This window comes from Zalophus californianus, chromosome 11 (assembly GCF_009762305.2).
Source record: "Zalophus californianus isolate mZalCal1 chromosome 11, mZalCal1.pri.v2, whole genome shotgun sequence".
Lineage (NCBI taxonomy): Eukaryota > Metazoa > Chordata > Mammalia > Carnivora > Otariidae > Zalophus > Zalophus californianus.
The window spans coordinates 31355765-31380788 of NC_045605.1; the positions used below are offsets into that span (position 1 = coordinate 31355765).

The following is a 25024-nucleotide window of genomic DNA, read 5'->3' on the forward strand; positions in this document are numbered from 1 at the left end:
TAACCACATATCAAAGACCACTAATAAGTATGCAAGAAAAAAAAAAAGAAATCCAGGGGTGCCTGGGTGGTTCAGTCAGCTAAGTGTCTGCCTTCTGTTCAGGCCATGATCCCAGGGTGCTGGAATCAAGACCCGTATCAGGCTCCCTGCTCAATGAGGAGGCTGCTTCTCCCTCTCGTTCTCCCTCTGCCTTAACCCTTGCTCGTACTTTCTCTCTCACACTTTCTGTCTCAAATAAATAAATAAAATCTAAAAAATAAAAATAGAAGAAAAAGAAATCCAAATATATCATTGAAGAAAATCATCTAAACCATGAAAGAAAGGCAAGAAAGGATCAGAGAAACTATTCAGAAACAATCACAAGACAAATAATAACATGAGAATAAATACATACCTATCAATAATTACTTAGAATGAAAATGGACAATACACTCCAATGAAAAGACATAGGGTGATAGATGGGTGACAAAAACAAGACCCATCTATATGCTGCCTATAAGAGACTCATTTTAGATCTGAAGACACCTGCAGATTGAAAGTGAGAGAATGGAGAAATATCTATCATGCAAACGGATGTCAAAAGAAAACTGCAGTAGTAATATTTGTATTGATCAAAGTAGACTTTAAAACAAAACTCTAACAAGAGACAAAAGGGCACTATATAATAATAAAGGGGAGAATCCAGCAAGAAAATACAACAATTGTAAATATTTATGCACACAGTATGGGAGCACCCAAATACATAAAATAGTTAATAACAAATATAAAGAAACTAATTGATAGTAGTAAAATAATAGTAGGGGACTTTAACACCCCACTTACATCAATGGACAGATCATCTAAACAGAATATCAACAAGGAAACAATGGCTTTGAATGACACACTGGAACAGATGGACCTAACAGATATGTTCAGAACATTCTATCTTAAAACAGAATATACATTCTTTTCAAGTGCGTATAGAACTTTCTCTAGATTTTGAGGGAAGATTATAGCAATACAGGCCGACCTCAGGAAGCAGAAAAAAATCTCAAATAAAAAACCTAACCTTGCACCTAAAGGAGCTAGAAAAAGGAAAGCAAATAAAACCCCAAACCAGCAGAAGGAAGGCATAATAAAGATTACAGCACAAATATATGATAGAGAAACTTAAAAAACAATAGAACAGATCAAAGAAACCAGAAGCTAGTTCACTGAAAAAAAAAAATAACATCGATAACTTATCAAGAAGAAATTAAGAAAAAGAACTCAAGTAAATAAAATCACAAATGAGAGAAGAGAAATAACAACCAAACCACAGAAATATAAATACAAAAACAATCCTAAAGGAATATAATATATATATATATATATATGTTGGGGTGCCTGTGTGGCTCAGTTGTTTAAGCCTCTGTCTTTAGCTCAGGTCATGATCCCAGTGTCCTAGGACTGAAGCCCACATCAGGCTCCCTGCTCAGCAGGGAGTCTGCTTCTCCCTCTTCCTCTGCCCCTCCCCCTGCTCATGCATACTTTCTCCCTCAAATTAATAAAATCTCTAAAAAGTTTCAAAAAACTATATGCTAACAAATTGGACAACCTGGAAAAAATGGATAAATTCCTAGAAATATATAACTTACCAAAACTGAAACAGGAAGAAATAGAAAGTTTGAACAGATCTATAACCAGCAAGGAAGTTGAAACAGTAATCAAAACATTCCCAAAAAGAAGTCCAGGACCAGATAGATTCACAGGTGAACTCTACCCACATTTAAAGTAGAATTAATACTTATTCTCAAACTGTTCCAAAAAATAGAAAAGGATGGTAAACCCCCAAATTCATTCTATGAAGCCAGCATTACCCTGACATCAAGACAGATAAAAATATCATAAAAAAGAGAACTATCAGCCAATAACTCTGATGAACATAGATACAAGAATCTTCAACAAAATACTAGCAAACAGAATCCAATAATAAATTAGAAGATTCATTCACCAATATCAAGTGATATTTATTCCCAGGATGCAAGGGTGGTTTAATTTTGCAAGTCAATCAACGTGATACATCACATTAATAAGAGAAAGAATAAAAACCATATGATCATTTCAATAGATGCAGAAAAAGCATTTGATAAAGTATAAATCCATTCATGATAAAAGTCCATAACAAAGTAGGTTTAGAGACAATCTATGAAAAACCTACAGCTAACATCATCCTCAATGGGGAAAAACTGAGAGCCTTTCCCCTAAGGTCAGGAAAAAGAAAAGGATGTCCACTCTCACTACCTTATTCAACTTATTAATACTGGAAGTCCTAACCACAGCAATCAGACAACAAAAAGAAATGATAGGCATCTAAATCAGTAATGAAATAAAGCTTTCAATATTTTCAAATGACATGATACTTAAATATAGAAAACCTGAATTGCTTTAGCAGAAACCTGCTAGAATTCATAAACAAAGTCAGTAAAGTATCAGGATACGAAATCAATTTACAGAAATCTGTTGAAGTTCTATGCACCGATAATGAATAATGAAGCAGCAGAAAGAGAAATTAAGAAAATAATTCCATTTACAATAGCACCCAAAATAATAAGATACCTAGGAATAAACTAACTAAAGAAGTGAAAGCCCTGAACTCTGAAAACTATAAAACACTGATGAAAGAAATCGAAGACAAGCCAAAGAAATGTAAAGACATTCCATGCTCATGGATTGGAGGAACAAATATTGTTAAAATGTCTATACTATTCGAAGCAATCTAGATATTTAATGCAATCCCTACCAAAATAACAACACCATTTTAACAGAAGTAGAACAATCCTAAAATTTGTATGGAACCACAAATGACCCCAAATAGCCACAGCAATCTGGAGAAAGAAAAGCAAAGCTGGAGGCATCACAATTTCAGACTTAGTTATATTACAAATCTTTAGTTATGAAAACAATCTGGTAGTGGCACAAAAATAGACAGATCAATGGAACAGAATAAAAAATCCACAAATAAACCCACAATTATATGGTCAATTTTTGACAAAGCAGGAAAGAATATGCAATGGGAAAAGGACAGTCTCTTCAACAAACGGTGTTGGGAAAATTGGACAGCAACATGTAAAAGAATGCAACTGGACCACTTTCTTACATCATACACAAAAATAAATTCAAAATGTATTAAGGACCTAAAATGAGACCCGAAACCCTAAAAATCCTAGAAGAGGACACAGTCAGTAACTTCTTTGACATTGGCCTTAGCAACTTCTTTCTAGATATGTCTCCTGTGGTAAGGGGAATTAAAACAAAAATAAACTATGAGGACTATATGAAAATAAAAGCTTCTGCAACAGTGAAGGAAACAATCAACAAAACTAAAAAGCAGCCTATGGAATGGGAGAAGATATTTGCAAATGACATATCTGTTAAAGGGTTAGTGTCCAAAAATTACAAAGAACTTATACAATTAAACACCCAAAAAACAAGTAATCCAATTAAAAAGTGGACAGAAGACACAAACAGACATTTCTCCAAAGAAGACATACAGATGCTAACAGACTCATGAAAAGATGTTCATCATAATTTACCATCAGGGAAATGAAAATCAAATTATAATGAAATATCACCTCACACTTATCAGAATGGCTAACATCAACAACACGAGAAGCAATAGATGTTGTCAAGGATGTGGAGAAAATGGAACACTCATGCAGTGTTGGTGGGAATGCAAACTGGTGCAGTCACTCTGGAAAACAGTATGGAAGTTCCTCAAAATGTTAAAATTAGAACTGGGTGATGAGCATTTAGGAGGGCACGTGATGTGATGAGCACTGGGAGTTATATGCAAATGATGAATTACTGAGCTCTACATCTGAAACTAATGATATACTATATGTTGGTTAATTGAATTAAAAAAAAAGAACTGTCTTATGATCCAGTGATCACATTACTGGTTATTTACCCTAAAAATACAAAAACACTAATACAAAAGGATACATGTGCCCCTATAGTTACAGCAGCATTATTTACAATAGCCACATTATGGAAGCAGTTCAAGTGTCCATCAGTTGATGAATGGATAAAGAAGATATGGATATAGATATAGATATAGATAGATATAGATATATATAATGGATTATTAGTCAGACATAAAAAAGAATGAAATCTTGACATTTGCAATGACATGGATGACATGGATGGAGCTAGAGAGTATAATGCTAAATGAAATATGTCAGTCAGAGAAAGACAAATACCATATGATTTCATTCATATGTGGAATTTAAGAAAAAAAAACAAATGAGCACAGGGAAAAAATAGAGAGGGAGAGAGGCAAATCAAGAAACATACTCTTAATTATAGAGAACAAACTGATGGTTACCAGAAGGGAGGGGTGAGGATGAGTTAAATAGGTGATGGGAATTAAGGCATGCACTTGTCATAATGAATATCAGGTGATGTATGAAAGTGTTGAATCACTATATTGTACACCTGAAACTAATATGCCACTGTATGTTAACTTACTGGAATTAAAATAAAAACTTTTTTAAAAAGAAGGAGCACTGGGTATTATACGAAAACAATGAATCATGGATCACTACATCAAAAACTAATGATGTATTGTATGGTGACTAACATAACATAATAAAATAAAATTTTTAAAAAATTTAAAAAATTAAAATAAAAAGAAGCTATTGCAAGACACCAAAGAGGGGTGTTAGTGACTTTGACTGGGGTAGTGGCAGTGGAGTTAAAGAGATGTGCATAGATTCAAAAGTTATTGAGCAGAAATCAACATGATTGATCATTGGGTGGATTAAGAGAAAGGATGGGGGCTGCACACAGCAAACTGATCATATTCATTCCTTCACTTGTCTCTTTATCTTAATTGTCTTCATAGCCCCAGTACCTAACAGCATCTGTCACATAATAGATATTCTGGGAATTGTTCATTGGTTCACTCAACACATATTTATTCTCAAATAACAATGACAAGATGCTGATTTATTTTCTGGATGTTGCTATTTAGAGAGTAAGGGTTGTCAAAAATTATCTAGATGTAAAAATTGCTAATAAAGAAATTTGAATAAATAGACTACAACTCTTAATTTTCATTAAAAAGGACTATGGTGACTGTATTACCAGAATTCTAAGAACTTACATAGTGTGGGTGATTTGGGGTGGCCATTTCTACAGAATAAAAGACTGTTAATTCAGACTTGTGACCCTATTCACAAAGACAGCAGAGAATATTTTTTGGTTTTCTCAGGCTTGATAAAAGCATAAACCCATATGAATTAATTTAAAATGAGTTCTTTGATTTTTAAAAGCCTATTAGAAAGTACATAATGACTAAGCACATTAAAAATCCAGTAGATTGAGATTCTACCAGCATACAATATATCTCAATTTGTAGTCAAAATCCTAAATATTGAAAATGTTGGAATTTTTGTTTTGTTTTGCTTTTATATTTTCATCACTGAAAGACTTCTCTGCCCCAGACAGGTTTTATTGACCTTTCATGTTAGAACTCTATCAAAGCACTTACACATTACCAAAAAAATGATTGGATTTTTAGTCAGCCTCCCTTGTTTGAGTTCAAATTTCCTAAGGACGACAATGATGTTTTATTTATTTTTATGTCCTTATGGATAGTATTTGGCACACAACCAATGTATAATAAATATTGAATAAGTGGAACTCTGTGTTTACTGTTGACTCCTCCCCCCAAATATATTTGGATTATCAAAAGAATGGATTTCTTGAGAGATATACAGTCTAAAAATGTTTTTGGCTTGAGTTTAGTTGAGTTCATGTTTACTATCAATTTAAGACTTATTCTTTCATGATTTAGCTATCTAATTTCTTTATTTTGTACCTGGTTTCTCAACCTTAGTACTATAAACATTTTGGACTAGACAATTCTCTGTTGTGTGCGTGTGTTGGTTGGGGGGTGTGCTTCCTTGTGCATTATGGATTGTTTAGCAGCTTTCTTGGCCTCTATCCACTTAGCACCCACCTTGTTGTGACAATCAAAAATGCCTCTAGACATTGCCAAGTGTCCCTTGTGAGGTAAAATCACTCCAGGTTGAAAACCACTGCTTATGTCTGCCTGGAACTGTATGGCACAGAGGGATAAGGACAACAAAGTAAAGCAAAACAAAACAAAACTCTAAGACAGGTCAATTGGCATACACAACATTACGTGACCCAGAAGTGAGAGCCAGAACCTAATCTTCAGTCACATTACAATGGAAATAAAGCCTATTCAAGGATTATGGTAGGAATTACATGTAATAAAATGTGTAAGTACACCTGATAGAGTTCTTGGCATATTGGTCTGTGGAAGTGTTTGTGAATATGAATGCTGACATAGAATGGCTTTGGAAAGATTTGTAACTTAGCAAAAACTGGCATCAAAGACATTTTGTGTCTGCTGTCAACATGTTCAACTGCTTTAGTGGTAGTTTACATGTTCCAGTATTTCTAGTTTCCATCCTCTGAATTTTTTCTCAGATGTCCCACTCTAGTCACTGCATCAGTAACCATATCAAAATCACAGCTTTTTTATCAGTGTGCTGAAGTAAAACCCCTGCATACAGTAAGGAAAAAATACAATCAGTAATTTAAGCATTTCATTATAGCTCACAACTACTGCAATAACATGGCTTCATCAACATGTGAATAATGCTTTTTTTAAGTTTTCTCCTAGAAATAAAGTAACCAAAATGATAGCCTTCATCTTTAGAAAGATGTCCAAAGGATTATATTATTTATACCAACACAGAACACTGTTGACATGCAGAATGAAAGAACAAAGTGGCCTATTTTTCATGCTTGAATCCTCTTACTTTATCTTTAGTTACCATTTACAAAAATATAGAATGAGAGCCTTAATTACTTTAATGTAATTATTCACTTTTGTCAAATTTTAATTTGTTCTATTAAAATTGTTCTATTAAAATTCATTTTGACATAAATGGAGCCTCACTACCACAAAAGTCAACATTTGACAAAAGTCATTACATCTTCTGGAATACTTTAGCCATCTTTATATTTTATTTTGACATAAAAATAGAGTTAGTGAGGATAATTGAACTTAACTGCAGTTGTTTGTTGACAAGTCATTGAAAGAAGATACTAAATTATTAAACAAAGGAACACTATAATTTTTAATATTTTAAGTTTTTATTTAAATGCCAGTTAGCTAAAAGTGCAATATTAGTTTCAGTTGTACAACATAGTGATTCAACACTTCCATATATCAAATGGTACTTATCACAAGTGTACTCCTTAATCTCCATCACCTATTAAAAACAAACAGAAAAAGCACAATGCCAGTTCTAAGGAACACTGTACTTTAAATTTCATCTTGAAAAAATCTATTTTTTATCTCATATCCAAATTTTTGCACTAGTCAAATCTTAAGCAAGGAGAAGCTTCAAAAAATACACAAGTGTACAACATGCATTTTCTAGAAACATGACTGCCAAATAACTTCCCAAACTGGATATGTAGTTTAAGTAGCAGATTCTGCCTCATTTCCCGGCCCAGGCTTGAATATGAAAGGTCATGTTGTCCTACAGAAACAGGTCTCCATGGCCTTGGGTGTACTTTCATTTTGCTGTGGGAGAAGGAAAGAATAAATAACTGTTTTCCCCTGCTTTCAGGCAGGGGCAGCTCATCTCTTGGCAATTTGCTGCATTCCTCCTGGATTTGGAAGCAGCCTACACAAAGTCCTGGACATCTTACCACCCTGGGACTTCTCCATGAGTCTGAGAAGAGTTTGAGATCAAATTTGAGACAGGGGCAGTACAGAGGCCAAAAGGCAGTGCTCCACTCCTGCTCAAGTATCATCTGAACGTTCAGGTCTGTTCAGGTCTTGGCTCTCCACCATTACCCTGGCCGCCCAGATCCCTAGCCCCCATTATTTGCCCTGGTGTAGGTTCCTTAAAAATGTCTCCTTCTCCTTTCCTCAGGACTGCCTCAAAGACCTTCCATGAGCTTCTGCTCTTCCCAGTCCCACGAAAACTCCACACACTGCTTCATCACTCCCTGCCCCATGACCGTGACTTCTTGCTTCTCATGGGAGCCCTTATAAAGAAGCCTAGTTTCCTTTGCCTGTGTGTACAGAGACCACAGTTGAGGATTTACTCCTTTGGAAGGAGAATTTACTCCTTTGGAAGGACTGTAAAGAAATCATACAGGCAGCTTTGTATGCTTAAGGAATATAACTTTTCTAGCTATCAGACAGCTAATATCTAATATCTTGCTTTTTATCAGTACTGGAAGTTATATTCACATTGATCTAAGCTTAAAGACAGAACTATTATTTTGTGAGGCAGTTTCTGGAAAAAAAAAAAAACCTGCTGTTCCTTGTCAGTGTGTTCTGCAGTAATAATAAAGATGTCTGTACCAGTCATCCTGAGAGATGGTGAGATGTTTCCTTGCCAGCAGGTGGATTAAAGCTACTTACTGTTATTAATAATAATTAATAACTCCATAGATAATTTTTAATCCTCACATAATCCTTTAAAAGAGGCATAACTATTATCCCCATTTCAACCAAAGCATAAATGGTTAAAAAACTTGCTCACTCTCTGGGGTGCCTGGGTGGCTCAGTCGGTAGGCATCTGCCTTTGGATCAGGTCGTGATCCTGGGGTCCTGGGATTGAGCCCTGCATCAGGCTCCCTGCTCAGCGGGAAACCTGCTTCTCCCTCTCTCTATCCCCGTGCTTGTGCTCTCTCTCTCTCTGTCAAATAAATAAATAAAATCTTTAAAAAAAAAAAAAGAAAAACTTGCTCATTCTCTGACAGCTAATAAATAATGGAGGCATGATTCAAATATAGCTCTGTCTGATTCCAATATCTGTGTTCTCTACCACTGGGTTCTCCTGCTCAGACTACCTAGATTCATATAAGTCCTAGTTCTGGAACTTAGATATTACATCATGTTGCTTTGCCTCAATTACTTCACTCATTTGAAGGGTATGGTAACACCTACCTTAGAGGACATTTGTAGAAATGAGAGAGATAATGGATGTGGAAGGGAAAATATTTAGTTAGAATATGTCATTGTTATAAAGGATGTGGTACACTGTTGAGCTTAAAGTTATGCTTATGGAGGGGCTTCTGAGAGAAGTTTTCATAATTGAATTTTAAAAAGCATGTCTGTATCTTTGTGTTCTGATCTTTTTAGAAAGTCGGTTTGGGTTACATATTATTTTGTGACATGTTGAGTTTCAAACAAAACACCTGGATTTGCTTTGCCAACCTGGATTAATAGTTTGTCCCTCTGATCCTCAAGGAGGAAACAGCAAAAGTTGGGACAACACCTGGCATGTCTATTATAGGCAGTCATATGGCCAAAACAAATGTGAAGCTTTAGTGAAGGTTTGTATTTATGGAAAGAATCCAAACTAATGCTATTTAATAGTATTTCAAGAAATTGGATACTAACACTTTTTAAATGCTGCAAGAAAGAACTACAAGGTATTGGAAATATTGGATGACCAAGAGAAATAAGATATAAAATAGAATGGCTGAAAAGAAATGATAAAGCTCAAGATAAAGCTCTTCCCAGTCCCATGGGAAAGCTCAAGGGCTGACCCATGTGAAGATCATGTGAGAGTCATTTTATAAACACAGAAGGATTCTCTTCCTCAAAATTTGCCCAGTGCAGATATAATTTTCCCTGCCTGCTCTATTTAGAAAATGTTTTCTCTTTATTTTCTTTCTCAGCCCCCTTGTAATTATTTAAATGCCATAAAGGAAATAATTCCATGTTCTAATGTTTTCTTGTTTATTCTCTGGCCTCCTCTCACTAGAATGTGAACTACCTAGATGGCAGGCTGTGTCTTTTTTACCATGCCTGAGATTCTACTATTGGAGAACCTCCTTTGGTCTAAGTATCACCATCTTCCTGTCTTTCACTTCTTAAATGGAAACCTTATGGAGGGGAATCCCAGAGTTCTCCTAGCATGCGGACGATTAGTTTTTCAGATAATTTACTGAAAGCTTCTTATAAGGGAAATTGAACTTGTTTCTAAGTCAAATATACCTGAATTCATTTCAAATTTCAGCTTGTGGCTTTAAAAATTTTTATGTATTTATTTATTTAATTTATTTATTTAGAGAATCTGCACTGAGCATGGAGCCCAGTGCAGAGCTTGATCTCAAGACCCTGAGATCATAACCTGAGCTGAAATCAAGAGTTGGATGCTTAACAGTCTGAACCACCTAGGTGCCCCATCAGTTTTGCCATTTTTTAGCTTTATGATTATAAGCAAGTTACATAAGTATTCTGTATCCCAATTTTTTTCCTCTGTGTAGTTTATGTTGTACATACTGGAGAAGTAGATCTGAGTTTGCTATATAGGAAGCACTTGATAAATTGTTCCCTGCCACCACACCCCCCATCTTTGTTCCCCATGATTATTCAATTTTGATGTCAGGGGGAGGAAAGAAAAAGGAAAAGTAGGAAGCTAGAAATGGCTTCACCTTAGCAATGGTCCTGTCAGTTATACCTAAATTTAGCCAATATTTTCTCCCTTGGGTTGGCAGCCCTCTCATCCTAGAAGGAACAGTTAGTATTTAATTTGGTATTAGCAGTAGTACTTAAGAACCGTAAGTATCTTTAAAAGATGGCTCACTTTTTGGGGAGCTGGTGGTGTCCAGGGCTTTATGTAATGGAGACAAATGAGTTATTATAGTTATGAGATAGCAATTCTTAAAATTTCAGGTTTAATACAGCCTATAAGAAGTTTCCTATTTGCTTTTTTCTGGATATAATCATCAGTAGTTAACATCTGATCAAACAATATTTCCTTCCATTTTTTTCAGACTAAAGTCCCTGACATCATATAGTGCCTGAAGCCTCAACCAAAGATCTGTGCAAATGTTAGAGATGAGATAAGCTCTTTTCTGAGGAAAATGCTGATTCCTCCTGCTGGCAGCGCTTCTTCCAGCTTCCCTCCACCTCGTGATGGGACATGCTACCTGCCCCTCTGTTCAGGCAAATCTACAAATCCTGCTCTCAATCCTCCACAGCATAGTGGAAGCCTGGGCCCTTTCCAGAGGTGAGAACTACAGGACTTAACTCTCACTAAAACCAGCACAGTATCTGTGCTTTAAGAAATTCAATTATGTTATTGGCTAACTGAACATAATAATATTAATAATAATAATAAAGAAATTCAAGAATGTGGTCGATGTTGCAAAAAACAGTAGTAAACAAGACTTAGCCTGTTGTACAGGTAGCTCACATTTTAGTGAGAGGAGGCCAGAGAATACACAAGAAAACTTTAGACCCTGGAAGTATTTCCTTTAAGGTACTTACATAATTAAGTAAAAAGCACTGGGTATTACATAAGACTGAAGAATCACTGAACTCTACCTCTGAAATTAATACACTATATGTTAATTAATTGAATTTAAATAAAAAAATATTTAAGAAAGAAAAGACATTTCCTAAATAGGGCAAACAGAGAAAATGATATTTCAGCCTAAAAAAGCAAGTCATGTAAAGGGCTAGAGCAAGAGCCATCCAGATGGAAGAGCCATTGGGTTAAAGGCTCTGAAGAAAAAAAGAACTTGGTGCATTTAGAGGAAACCCGAAAGGATTGTGGATAGTCTGAGAAAACAGCATTTGGGGAAGAAGGTTAAGGGGTGATTTAAAAATGGAAGCTGGGGGAGAAATGTACCTCAGAGCCTCTTCTCCTTCATAAAACAGTCTAATTGGAGATATCTTCAAACAAACCTCAACTCAGGACACCTGGTTCTTGTCTTGAGGCAGGGTTCCAGAGACCGTCTGCATCAGTTTTCCCCAAAGATGCCAGAGGGCAGGTAGGATGAGATAAGCTGTCTTAAATCCCTCACTCAATTCCCTGAAGGAGCCCCTTCATCTCTAAGACCTGGACTGACTCAATTTCTTAAAGGACAGATACTGTTCAGCTCACCAGGGTTTGTCACAGCTGATACTAAGCATTTTTGGAAATAAATGATAATACTGGAATGTTTGGGTGTTGTAAAACTACTGGCCAGTACGGCGTAGAAGGACTATTGGAATAGACAGTTTGTCAGAACAAAGGGATTAAGGACCATTTCCATAGTTTACAGGGAGACCAAGCTGCAGCACTCCTCTTCCTAAAATTCTTTTTTTTTATATCCATGTGCCCTGAATTCCCCCCATCTACTCTGTAATCAATTACTTCCTGATACTAGCCCAAATCTGCCACCACTGGGCAATTTTGAATAATCTACAACCATCAATCCCTACTGGCCACATCACTATCAAATCTCTTTCCCCAAAATAAATAGATAATTTTAACTTCTGGTTGATGTTGGAGTGAGAGTGGGGAGATGAATCATTTACATAAATCATACTAGGCACCTAGGTGGCTTATTCAGTTAAGCGTCTGCCTTCAGCTCAGGTCATGATCCCAGGGTGCTGGGATCAAGCCCCACGTTGGGCTCCCTACTCAGTGTGGAGCCTGCTTCTCCCTCTACCCTTCCCCCTTGGCTCATGATCTCTCTCTCGCACAGATAAATAAATAAAATCTTAAAAAAATAAAACAAGTCACACTAAGATGTAAATAACTAAGATTCCACTTCATACCTCCCCCAAATACTTCCATTTTTGGAGAATAGTCCATTATCTCAGAAAATAATAGTTCTCTGATGGTAGAATTCTAGAAAAGGTAAGTTTGACTTTGTGTGTATTAAACTTATCTGAGTTAAATAAAAGATTAAGAAACACAAATGAGATTTAAAGAATTTACCTAAGTGTTGATCCTACTTTCTTACCTCATAGTCAGCTGATCCAAATTTAGATAAAACTTCTTTCCAATAAAGATGAACTTAATCAAATAAAATTAACTCTTAAGCTAAATGCCTAGTTTGCTTCTAGGAAATAACCAACCATATTTGTATAACCAGGGTAGACTGCATTTTGGAAGGGCTTTTAAGCATTAGTAAATGTAGTCTGTTGATTCACTGAGGATCTATATAATCCTGTTAGAGTAATATTGTATGCTCTGGCCTTTTTCCTCGTTAGTAAAATGATGAAGTTGAACTAGACATACATGTTGGGGATTACAAGAATGTCTGATCTGTATTACTTATGAGCTCATGAAATACATACTTCTTTTTTTTTTTTTTAGAATGCACTAGCTAAATCACATAAGCTTCTTTTGACACAACATTTTTCAATAGATAATCACAGCATCCTTTTTATGGCCAGCAGAAAATGTCATTGATCTGAAATGACTAAAGAACACTTGAATTTATGCCAACAAAGAAAATATTTTTTAAAGTAAAGCAGTAAAAACAATGTAATACAATCATAATTTTTTTTTACCAAATACATATTTTCTAATTCTTGTATTTTTATTTTTGCTTTCTATTTGAAAGGTGAACACCAAAACTGTTTCTTCTTTTTTATGCTACAAAGTTATAACACATTCAGCAAAAGCTAGATAGAGTTTGTGCAGTGTGATGCATGCAGCTAGGCAGTGGCAGGGCTCTGAGGAGGACTCTAAAACAACTTGAGGATTTTTATAGAGTTGGCTGAGTAGCATATCCCAGGAGTTAAATTGAGTCATGATTTTGACCAGATTAGATTTCTGATGACAATTAAAAAGAAGGTGGGGAACAATCCTGAAAGGAAGAAGTTTCTTTCTTAAATCTGCTGCTGACAACTTTCCTTTTTTTTTCAATTAATTAATTAATTTTTATTTAAATTCAATTAGCCAACATATATCATTAATTTTTGATATGATGTTCAATGATTCATTAGTTGCATGTAACACCCAGTCCTCATCACATCAAATGGCCTCCTTAATGCCCATCACTGAGTTACCCCACCCCCCACCTCCTTTTCCACAACCTTCAGTTTGGCAACTTTTCCTTTTGACAGTTCATCAATACCCCTCATTCCAGACCTTTTATTCATGAAACTGCTTTACTTTGATATGGAATTCAATTGCATCCATTCTTGAGATTTATCTAACCTAAATCCTAAGTAACAGTATTTGTTTCTAAGCCTTTATTATAATTCCAGCATTGTTGACACACAGTATTATATTAGTTTCAGGTGCACAATATAGTGATTCAACAATTCTATACATTACTGACTGCTTACCATGATAAATGTACTCTTTAATCTCCATCACCTATTTCACCCCCCACCTCCCTTCTCATAATCCCTAGCTTGTTCTCCTTAGTTAAGAGTCTGTTTCTTGGTTTGTCTTGCTCTCTCTTTTTTCCTTTGCTCATTTGTTTTGTTTTCTAAATTCCACATATGAGTGAAATCACATGGTATTTGTCTTTATCTGACTGACTTATTTCTTTTAACATTATACTCTTTAGCTCCATCCATGTTGTTGCAAATGGTAAGATTTCATTTTTTTAATAGCTGAATAATGTGTGTACATATATATATGTATATATATATATATATACATATATATATATATATAATGTATTTATATCTATATCTTCTTCATTAATCTATCAATGGACATTTGGGCTGCTTCCATAATTTGTCTATTATAAATAATGCAGCAATAAACCTAGGGGAGACTGTATCTTTTTGAATTAGTGTTTTTGTATTTTTGGTAAATACCCAGTAGTGCAATTTCTGGGTAGTAGAATGCCTCTACTTTTAACTTTTTGAGGAAACTCCATACTGTTTTCCACAGTGGCTGCACCAATTTGCATTCCCACCAGACCTCAAATAACCGAAGCAATCTTGAAAAGGCAAAGCAAAGCTGGAGGCATCCCAATTCCAGACTTCAAGTTATACTGCAAATCTGTAGTAATCAAAACGGTATGGTACTGGCAAAAAAAATAGAAACAAAGATCAATGGAACAGAATAGAAAACCCCAGAAATAAACCCAGTTATATGGTAAATTAATCTTTGACAAAGCAAGAAAGCATATACAATGGGAAAAGGACAGTCTCTTCAACAAACAGTGTTGGGAAAATTGGACAGGTACAAGCAAAAGAAGAAAACTGGATCACTTTCTTACACCATACATAAAAATAAACTCAAAATGGATTAAAGAGCCAAATGTGAGTCATGAAACTATAAAACTCCTAGAAGAAAAAAATAGGCAGCTATCTCTTTACATCAGCCATAGAAATATTTTTCTAGATATGTGTCCTGAAGCAAGGGAAATAAAAGCAAAAATAGACTGCTGAGACTACATCAAAATAAAAAGTTTCTGTACAGTGAAGGAAACAATCAACAAAACTAAAAGATAACCTACTAAATGGGAGAAGATATTTGCAACTGACATATCTGATAAAGGGTTAGTATCCAGAATATATAGAGAACTGATGGAACTCAACAAAGAATCCAATTAAAAACTGGTCAGAAGAGGGGTGCCTGAACTCTGAACATCCTTTAAGCTTGCAGGACATTAATCATTATGAGGTGATGCCTTAATTCCTGAAATTCAGGCTGTTAATCTAAGGAAAAAGTCCAAAAATCAAGTTAACCATTCATGCATCTTAATTATGTGCCAAATTTTTCCTGCATGAAGTTATCATGTTTCTTACTTAAATTTCTGGGTTTTTTTTCTATATGAAGAGAATATAGAATTTTCAAGCTTCCTGTAGAAATTCTACACTGAATAAAGCGGTGCTGCTATATTTAAGCTTCTTACAATTTTTAAAGAAAGAAAACATTTCACACTCTTTACCATCTCTTCCGGGGACTATGTCTTTGTAGAAATAGCTGTGGGAACTAGATTTAGACTGGAACATCCTAGGGAGCCACCTCTGGCAAACATGGTTCTTCTCTCTTCACTTAAATACTCAACAAGTGGAAATTAACACTGATGCTGTTGTTATTATCACTATTATTATTATTATGTACCATACTAAGTGCTTTATAATATCTCATTTAATATTTACAGCAGACTATTTGTGTAGGTAGATAGTATTTTCTATATGCTATAGTTAGTATTCTGTGGATACGTGGAATCACAGCAACTATAGCCAAGGTCTCAAGATTAAATAGATTTCATAGTTTCTTCCATGTACTTTTAATGCCTCATTATAGTCCTGGAACTTCTCTCATCTAACTCAAATTAATTTTGCACTCTTAGTAAGTTCAAATCAGAATCAGGGTAGAGTTTTCAGGTCAGTTTTCATTCAGTCCAAGCTCTCCAAGCTCAAGATAAAATTGTCTGTTTTTAACAAGTTGAGTATTTGCTCCATGAATACTCTTCTTTTATGATTCTTTGTTTGTACATCTTTTTACTGCAAAAGGGCCCATTCAAATTGGCAATAAAAAGAAAAAGTATTACCTCACCTAACAATAAACTCAGAAGTAGCATGGGCTCCAGGTTTGTTGTTTCATTCTAAACAATGTCTTCCAGTACACAAGCTCTTTATACCTTTTCCTCTTAGCAGCAAAATGGCTGAAGCAGTTCCAGGAGTCATGTCCAGAAATAACAGGATCCAGTAGAAGAAAAGAAACTATTTCTCTATAATGACCTCTCTTAGGAACAATAAAACTTTTGAAAGGAGGATGGAAATTTCATGAAAATCTGGGGTATAATGGGTACTGGGCAATCAAGAACATTGTCTACTTCAACTTTTAGACTGCTTCTACTCAGGAAATAATTCACACTTAAACATAGCTTTCACATATATGAATTTATAACAATGTTGTTAGGTGGATATTATTAGATTTCCCATTCTACAGATATAAAAACTGAGGCCCAGAGAGGGAGTGTTTGTTCACGGTGAAATTGCTAACAGAGTGAACTAGGCCTAAAGCACAAGCTCTTTTCACTAAAATGAAACAGGCACAGATTAGTATCTAATTATAGAGTTGTTCCCCTTATTTTCAGACATGACTTCTGAATCCAAATTCTTTCATCAACTCTATGGTTGAAATGAATTGTCAAAGATACACATATAAGTGTATATTTCCCTACCTTTTATTTACTAATCAATTTCTAAAGCAAGTGGTTCTCAATCCTGGCAGCTCATTAAAATAAAAACAAAACAAAATAAAACAAAATAAATAAATAAAAACACTGGGGAAATTAAGAAAAACTGGTGCTCATGACTCTCTCATACAAACTAAATAAACATTTTTGTGAAATATGATATATTTCACTCATATGTGGAATTTGAGAAACAAAAGAGATGAACATAGGGGAAGGGAAGGAAAAATAAAATAAGATAAAAACAGAGAAGAGGCAAACCATAACAGACTCTTAACTATAGGAAACAAACTGAGGGTTGCTGGAGGGGAGGTGGGTGGGGGGTGGGGCATTTGGGCAATAGGAATTAAGAAGACCACCTGATATAATGAGAAGGGGGTGTTATATGCAACTGATGAATCACTAAATTCTACCCCTGAAACTAATAATAGACTATATGTTAACTAAATTTAATTTAATCAAAAAATTCTTTAAAAATTTTGTGAATGGGATATGGAATTTCTTAAAGCTCCCCAAGTTGATTATTATGCAGCCAGATTTGAATCATAGTCTTAAAAATAAAATATGAGCTTCTGTCTTGAAACAGAAGATTTAACATATGATTTATCAGATTTATCTAACATTTTCCTGTGTCACCAATGAGGTCTCTGTCTCTCCAACCCTTGAGAATTTATCTTTAATAGTACCAACCTGTTTCTGAATTCCTGAGTGTACCAGGCTATTTCATGATTCTGAGCCTTTGTACATATCTATCTTTTTGTCTGAAATCCTTATTCAACTACTACCTATTCCCTACCACAGCAACTTGATAAACTCCAATTCAGCCTTTCAATTTTAGCTCAGATACAACATCTTCTGGAACATCCTTCTGGAAATGCATTAATAGATAGAGGTGATTCTTATTTGTGCTGTGTTCTCTCATCTTATTTACATGTCTGAATGCAATACCAAAATTACATATCAAGTAAAGTGAGATTGAGTATCATGTCTCCTCTAATGGGCCATGAGCTTTTCAAAAACGGAGATTGGATTTTATTATCTTGGTATTCTCAGCACTCAATAGGATGCCCAGCAATTAAGAAACAATAAGCGTTTGTTGAATTAATTTCTTTTACTTTTTCTTGAATTTCAATTATTTTCAAGAGGCATCCCCTTTTCTAGGCATTCTTTAAAAAATACAGAGCAAGGGCATATTTATTTTTATAATCTACCTATGTATAGCCCAAATGGCTTTCTTACCATTTATCATTCAACATTAGCAAGAGAATATTGTGCTAATTTATTCTCTGATAGCTCCACTAGAGCAAATGAAAAAAGAATCACTCTTTCCCTTGGAAGAAAAATCATACTGTCACCAGTATAGCAATTTGATAAAAGTCCACTGTATTCTTATCTATCACATTTCAAGTTTGGGACAGGCTAGGAAACCTGACATTCATTTTGCATCTAAGAAAGAAGAAGAAAACAGGGATGTTTGAATACAGTGCAATGGATTTTGTAATATATCATTGAAAGTAATAATCTAACATACGCCTAGTCTGAAAAGACAAGTGAATATTGCTACAGATACATTTAGATTCAAAGTGTACATGAAGAGCTAAGTGAATTTTCATAATCTTCCAGCCTAGCTTTCACAAGAAGACATTATCAAACAGGAAGAAAAATCATGTATACCAAATTGAGAGGACTTGTAATACTATGAATCTGAAGTGAAGAAAAATCATCCAGAATGCAAAAACAAAAACAAAAACAAAAACAAAAAAATACCAAAAACATTAATGACAGAAGATGCAATCCTGTGCAATAAAGAACTAATTATTGATAAGAAAGAATAAAAACCTCTTGGTTGGTGTTGGCAGCAATTATTTGGCTAGAACACCAAAAACACAGGCAAAAAAAAAGCAAAATTAAACAAGTAGGATGGCATCCAATTAAAAAGCTTCCCAGAAAGAAATAAAGAACTTGAACAGAACGATTATCAGCAATGAAGTTGAATCAAAAATCTCCTAACAAACAATAATCCAAGATGAGATGGCTTCACAGGAGAATTCTACCAAATATTTATTTATTTACTTACTTACTTACTTATTTATTTAGAGAGAACCTACAGATACTTTATTGCTCACCTTTCACACAAAGTGCACCTCCAGCTATTTTCTTTCACAGCTTGACAATGTTTATGTATATAAAAATCCAGCAAGAAGTTTCATGTAGATTTCAGTAAAGGAGAATATAAAACATCAACTCAGCTAGGCTTTTGTTTTCTGCAGCAATAATAAAGGGCCTCCTGCAGTAAGCAAAAATCTGTCCTCTTACTTGGTAGTGCATTTCTTCCATTACAAAAAAAAAGTCTCCTGCCCAAAGCAAACTAACTTGTATTTGCTGAGCCAGTGGTATTAACTCATGCATAAAACAAATTGCAGTTTGCTATTTCTTCTAACAGATATCAAGTAAAAATAAGGTTTAAGGAAGAACTTGTTTTGAATGGACACAGGTCATTTTGAATTGTTATACTATATAAATGCCTACGTGTACTATGGGCTCATGACTTAGTTTGCTTTTATAATCTTTACGGCTTTTGGCTGTGTTCAAGGTTTTCAGAGTCAAGCATATGATACAGTATTCCTTCAGAAGGATTAAGCTCCTGAATGTGCTATCTGCAGAAAAGCTCATTTAATAGGAACAGACCTAAAAGTCTATCATGAAGCAAATGTGGCATAATCTCTCTGAATAAAAAGCCAATCAGGACAGAACTGTGCTTGGAAAATAGGCATTAGGATACCTTAAGGAAAACATATATAAATGGATTGTTGATATGAAGAAGGTTTCCTAGTTGTAAATCTAAAAATATCTAGGAGAATCCTCATTTCCAAAAACGCTTTTTGAAAACTAATTATTCAAGTAATTTCTTCCTAAAAATGTATGCATATTCTGACTGTGGAATGTCTACTGGTCAATTACCTTTAATTACCTTTTAAAAAGTTCTTTATATAAAGGAGAGATGTACATATTTCTCAAACAAACTGCCGTTCTATAAATCCTTAAAAAAAAAACCAACAGAACTGAATGAAGACCTACAAATATTTATGACAGGCAGGAAACTGCCTGCCACCCGTGGTCTCACATTAATTCAAAATTGATGCTGGACTCATGATTCTGAAACTAAGTTTCTATTACTCGAGCTCTAGCCAAGTGTAAGGTTCTGTACCCTCAACTAGTATGTCTTTCCTGTTTAAATCCAGAATGATTATACTGATACCTCCATGCTGGAACTGCTGTTCAAACTGTCCCCCTTGGTGATAATTCTGGCTCCCCCTTCCTCCCTAACCTCCTCTTTAGCCTCCACTTCCAACTCAGCCTCCACGACCACCTCTCCCTCCACGGCCACTGCCTTGATAATTATGGTGCCACCATCTTGGTATCTATTGTCCTGCTGGTATCCACCACCCTGGTATCCACTTCCTGTATATGTAGATGTTTGGAAGGCACCATACCACTGCTTTGTTATCTACCACTGTGGCCACCACCAAGATAGCCACCTGGCTGGGAACCCGAATATCAATAACCACCATCTTGATAGCCACCTCTTCCTCCACTCCCTCCATCCATCCATCTTGCCTTTTCCAACATGGTGACATCTCGGGAGGTTCAATTTCATTGGGTCTACCTCCTCTGTCAGGCACTCTGCCCCTCAACACCTTATTGATGGCAGAGGCAGTCTTTTCTCTTACAGAGTAACTCCTTGTCCTTAAAATCTTCAAGTCTTGTCTTGCAGCCAAAAAGTGAGCAACAGAAATAGTACTTTTAGGAGATAAGACTGAGTGTTTCAACTGGTAAACCTTTGCTTATTTTTCTGTCTCTTAGCTCTGTCAGACTAGCCAAAAGACTGGACAGTGACATCCAAACCTTTTATTAGCTGCTTTCTCTGAACTTCATATTCACTGGCTATAGCTTGGTTAATTGCTTCTGTCTTTTCCCAGTGGGCTGGTCCCACTGGCTTCTTCAATAAAGGCTTTCCCACATGGTTAGGTGGAAGTTTTGTTAATGTCTCCTTTAATTTTTTTTAATCCCGCTGAAGAATTGGAACATAGTTATATTGACTGGAAGTTTGGACATTCCTAGAGCAATATATATGTCTTTCAACTCTTGAAAGACCTCACTACTGCCTCCTTCTTTAGCTTTTTTTTTTTTTTTTTTTGGAGGAGTATTCACACAGAGTATTCTGGCAGGTCCTAGTTCTGAGATGAGGTATGTGAGCAAAAGGAGGCAGTTCTTCTGAAGGAGAAGGTGCTTGGTCACATCCCCAGCTGTTAGTGATAGATATGGACAGTTCATTTCCCTAGTAGCCCACTCACCTCTAGCTGGAATTCTTCAGCTTCACTTGGGCTGTTAGTTGCTTGCATATTTTCCTCTAGTTTACAGAACACTCTTACTTCAGACACCAGCCAAGCACAGAGTTTGGTAAACTTGGGGGAACTTGCTCTAGCAGAGACTGCCTGAAACAGAGTACCATCTTCCAACAATGGACTCTTATAACCTAGATATTCCAGTAACTCCAAGATGTCAGTCTCCATGAGGTCACACTCCATGCTCTACCAAACATTTAAAGGAGTTAATACCTATTATTCTCAAACTATTCTAAGAAATAGAAATGGAAGGAAGACTTCCAATTCATTCTATGAGGCTAGGATTATTCTGATACCAAAACTAGATAAAGACTCCACAAGAAAAAAGAACTACAGGCCAATATTCCCTGATGGACATGGATGTAAAAATTCTAAATAAAATACTGGTAAATCAAATCCAACTCTATATTTAAAAAAAAATCATTCACCACAATCAATTGTGACTTATTCCTGGGTTGAAAGGGTGGTTCAATATTCACAAATCAAACATGATACACCAAATTAATAAAAGAAAGGATAAGAACTGTATATTCTGTTAATAGATGTAGAAAAAGCATTTGACAAGTACAACATCCATTCATGATAAAAACCCTCAATAAAGCAGGAATAGAGGGAACATCTCAACATAATAAGGCCATAAATGAAAAACCCACAGCTAATATCATCCTCAATGGGGAAAGACTGAGAGATTTTCCTCTATGGTCAGGAAAAAGAGAGGGATGGCCAATCTCACCACTATTATTTAACAGTATTGGAAGTCCTAAATTCAGCAATCAGACCACACACACACACACACACACACACACACACACACACACACACACACACACACACACACACACAAAATGCATCCAAACCAGCAAAGTGGAGCTTCTATTTGCAGATTAAATGGTACTCTATGTAGAGAACTCGAAAGACTCCACCAAAAAGTTGCTAGAACTTTACACGAATTCAGTGAAGTTGTAGAATACAAAATCAACATACAAAAATCTATTGCATTTTTTTGAAAGAGAACATTTTTTATTGTTATGTTAATCACCATACGTTACACATTAGTTTTTGATGCAGTGTTCCATGATTCATTGTGCATAACTCCCAGTGCTCCACGTAGAATGTGCCCACTTTAATACCCATCAAGAGGCTAACATATCCCCCCACCCCCCTCCCATCTAGAACCCTCAGTTTCTTTTTCAGAGTCCATCATCTCGCATGGTTCATCTCCCCCTCCGATTTTCCCCCCTTCATTCTTCCCCTCCTGCTATCTTCTTTTTTTTTTCTTAATATATATTGCATTATTTGTTTCAGAGTTACAGATCTGTGATTCAACAGTCTTGCACAATTCACAGCACTCGCCATAGCACATACCTCCCCAATGTCTATCACCCAGCCACCCCATCCCTCTCACCCCCCCACCACTCCAGGAAACCTCAGTTTGTTTCCTGAGATTAAGAATTCCTCATATCAGTGAGGTCATATGATACATGTCTTTCTCTGATTGACTTATTTCACTCAGCATAACACCATCCAGTTCCACCCAAGTCATTGCAAATCGCAAGGTCTCAATTTTGATGGCTGCATAATATTCCATTGTGTATATATACCACTTCTTCTTTATCCATTCATCTGTCGATGGACATGTTGGCTCTTTCCACAGTTTGGCTATTGTGGACATTGCTGCTATAAACATTGGGGTGCACATAACCCGTGTGATCCCTACATTTTTATCTTTGTGGTAAATACCCAGTAGTGCAATTGCTGGATCCTATGGTAGCTCTATTTTCAACTGTTTGAGGAATCTCCATACTGTTTTCCAGAGTGGTTGCACCAACTTGCATTCCCACCAACAGTGTAGGAGGGTTCCCCTTTCTGCACATCCCCGCCAACATCTGTCATTTCCTGACTTGTTAATTTTAGCCATTCTGAGTGGTGTGAGGTGGTAGCTCATTGAGGTTTTGATTTGGATTTCCCCGATGCCAAGAGATGTCGAACACATTTTCATGTGTCTGTTGGCCACTTGGATGTCTTCTTATGAAAAATGTCTGTTCATATCTTCTGCCCATTGCTTGATTGGATTATTTGTTCTTTGGGTGTTGAGTTTGGTAAGTTCTTTATAGATTTTGGATACTAGCCCTTTATCTGATATGTCATTTGCAAATATTTTCTCCCATTCTGTCAGTTGTTTTTTGGTTTTGTGGACTGTTACTTTTGCAGTGCAAAAGCTTCTTATCTTGATGAAATCCCAATAGTTCATTTTGCCCTTGCTTCCCTTGCCTTTGGTTATGTTTCTGGGAAGATGCTGCTGCGGCTGAGGTTGAAGAGGTTGCTGCCTGTGTTCACCTTTAGGATTACCTGTCTCACGTTTAGGTCTTTCAACCATTTGGAGTCTATTTTTGTGTGTGGTGTAAGGAAATGGTCCAGTTTCATTCTTCTGCATGTGGGTGTCCAATTTTCCCAACACCATTTGTTGGAGAGACTGTCTTTTTTCCATTGGACATCCCTTCCTGCTTTGTCAAAGATAAGTTTACCGTAGAGTTGAGGGTCCATTTCTGGGTTCTCTATTCTGTTCCATTGATCTATTGGATCTATTGTGGTGCCAGTACCATACTGTCTTGATGATGACAGCTTTGTAATAGAGCTGGAAGTCCGGAATTGTGATGCTGCCAGCTTTGCTTTTCTTTTTCAAGATTCCTCTGGCTATTCGGGGTCTCTTCTGGTTCCATACAAATTTTAGGATTATTTGTTCCATTTCATTGAAAGAAGTGGGTGGTATTTTGATGGGGATTGCATTGAATGTGTAGATTGCTCTAGGTAGCATTGACATCTTCACAATGTTTGTTCTTCCAATCCATGAGCATGGAACATTTTTCCATTTCTTTGTGTCTTCTTCAATTCTTTCATGAGTATTTTATAGTTTTCTGAGTACAGATCCTTTGCCTCTTTCGTTAGATTTATTCCGAGGTATTTTATGGTTTTGGGTGCAATTGTAAATGGGATCGACTCCTTGATTTGTCACTCTACTGTCTTGTTGTTGGTGTATAGGAATGCCACTGATTTCTGTGCATTGATTTTATAACCTGCCACTTGACTGAATTCCTGTATGAGTTCTAGCAGTTTTGGGGTGGAGTCTTTTGGGTTTTCCACATAAAGTATCATATCATCTGCAAAGAGTGAGAGTTTGACTTCCTCTTTGCTGATTTGGATGCCTTTGATTTCTTTTTGTTGTCTGATTGCTGTGGCTAGGACTTCTAATACTATTTTGAATAACAGTGCTGATAGTGGACATCCCTGCCGTGTTCCTGACCTTAGGGGGAAAGCTCTCAGGTTTTCACATTGAGAATGATACTTGTTGTGGGTTTTTCATAGATGGCTTTTATTATATTGAGGTACATACCCTCTATCCCTATAGTCTGAAGAGTTGTGAACAAGAAAGGATGCTGTACTATGTCAAATGCTTTTTCTGCATCTATTGAGAGGATCATATGATTCTTGTTCTTTCTTTTGTTAATGTATTGTATCACGTTGATTGATTTGCGGATGTTGAACCAATCTTGCAACCCAGGGATAAATCCCAATTGGTCATGGTGAATAATCCTTTTAATGGACAGTTGGATCCTATTGGCTAGTATTTTGGTGAGAATTTTTGCATCCATGTTCATCAAGGATATTGGTCTGTAATTCTCCTTTTTGATGGG

General features: G+C 35.9%; 1 pseudogene; it reads right to left on the reverse strand.

Annotated features, from left to right (window-relative positions):
- Positions 1 to 20136: 20136 nt before the first annotated feature.
- On the reverse strand, positions 20137 to 21515 carry LOC113915299 (annotated as a pseudogene).
- Positions 21516 to 25024: the final 3509 nt, after the last annotated feature.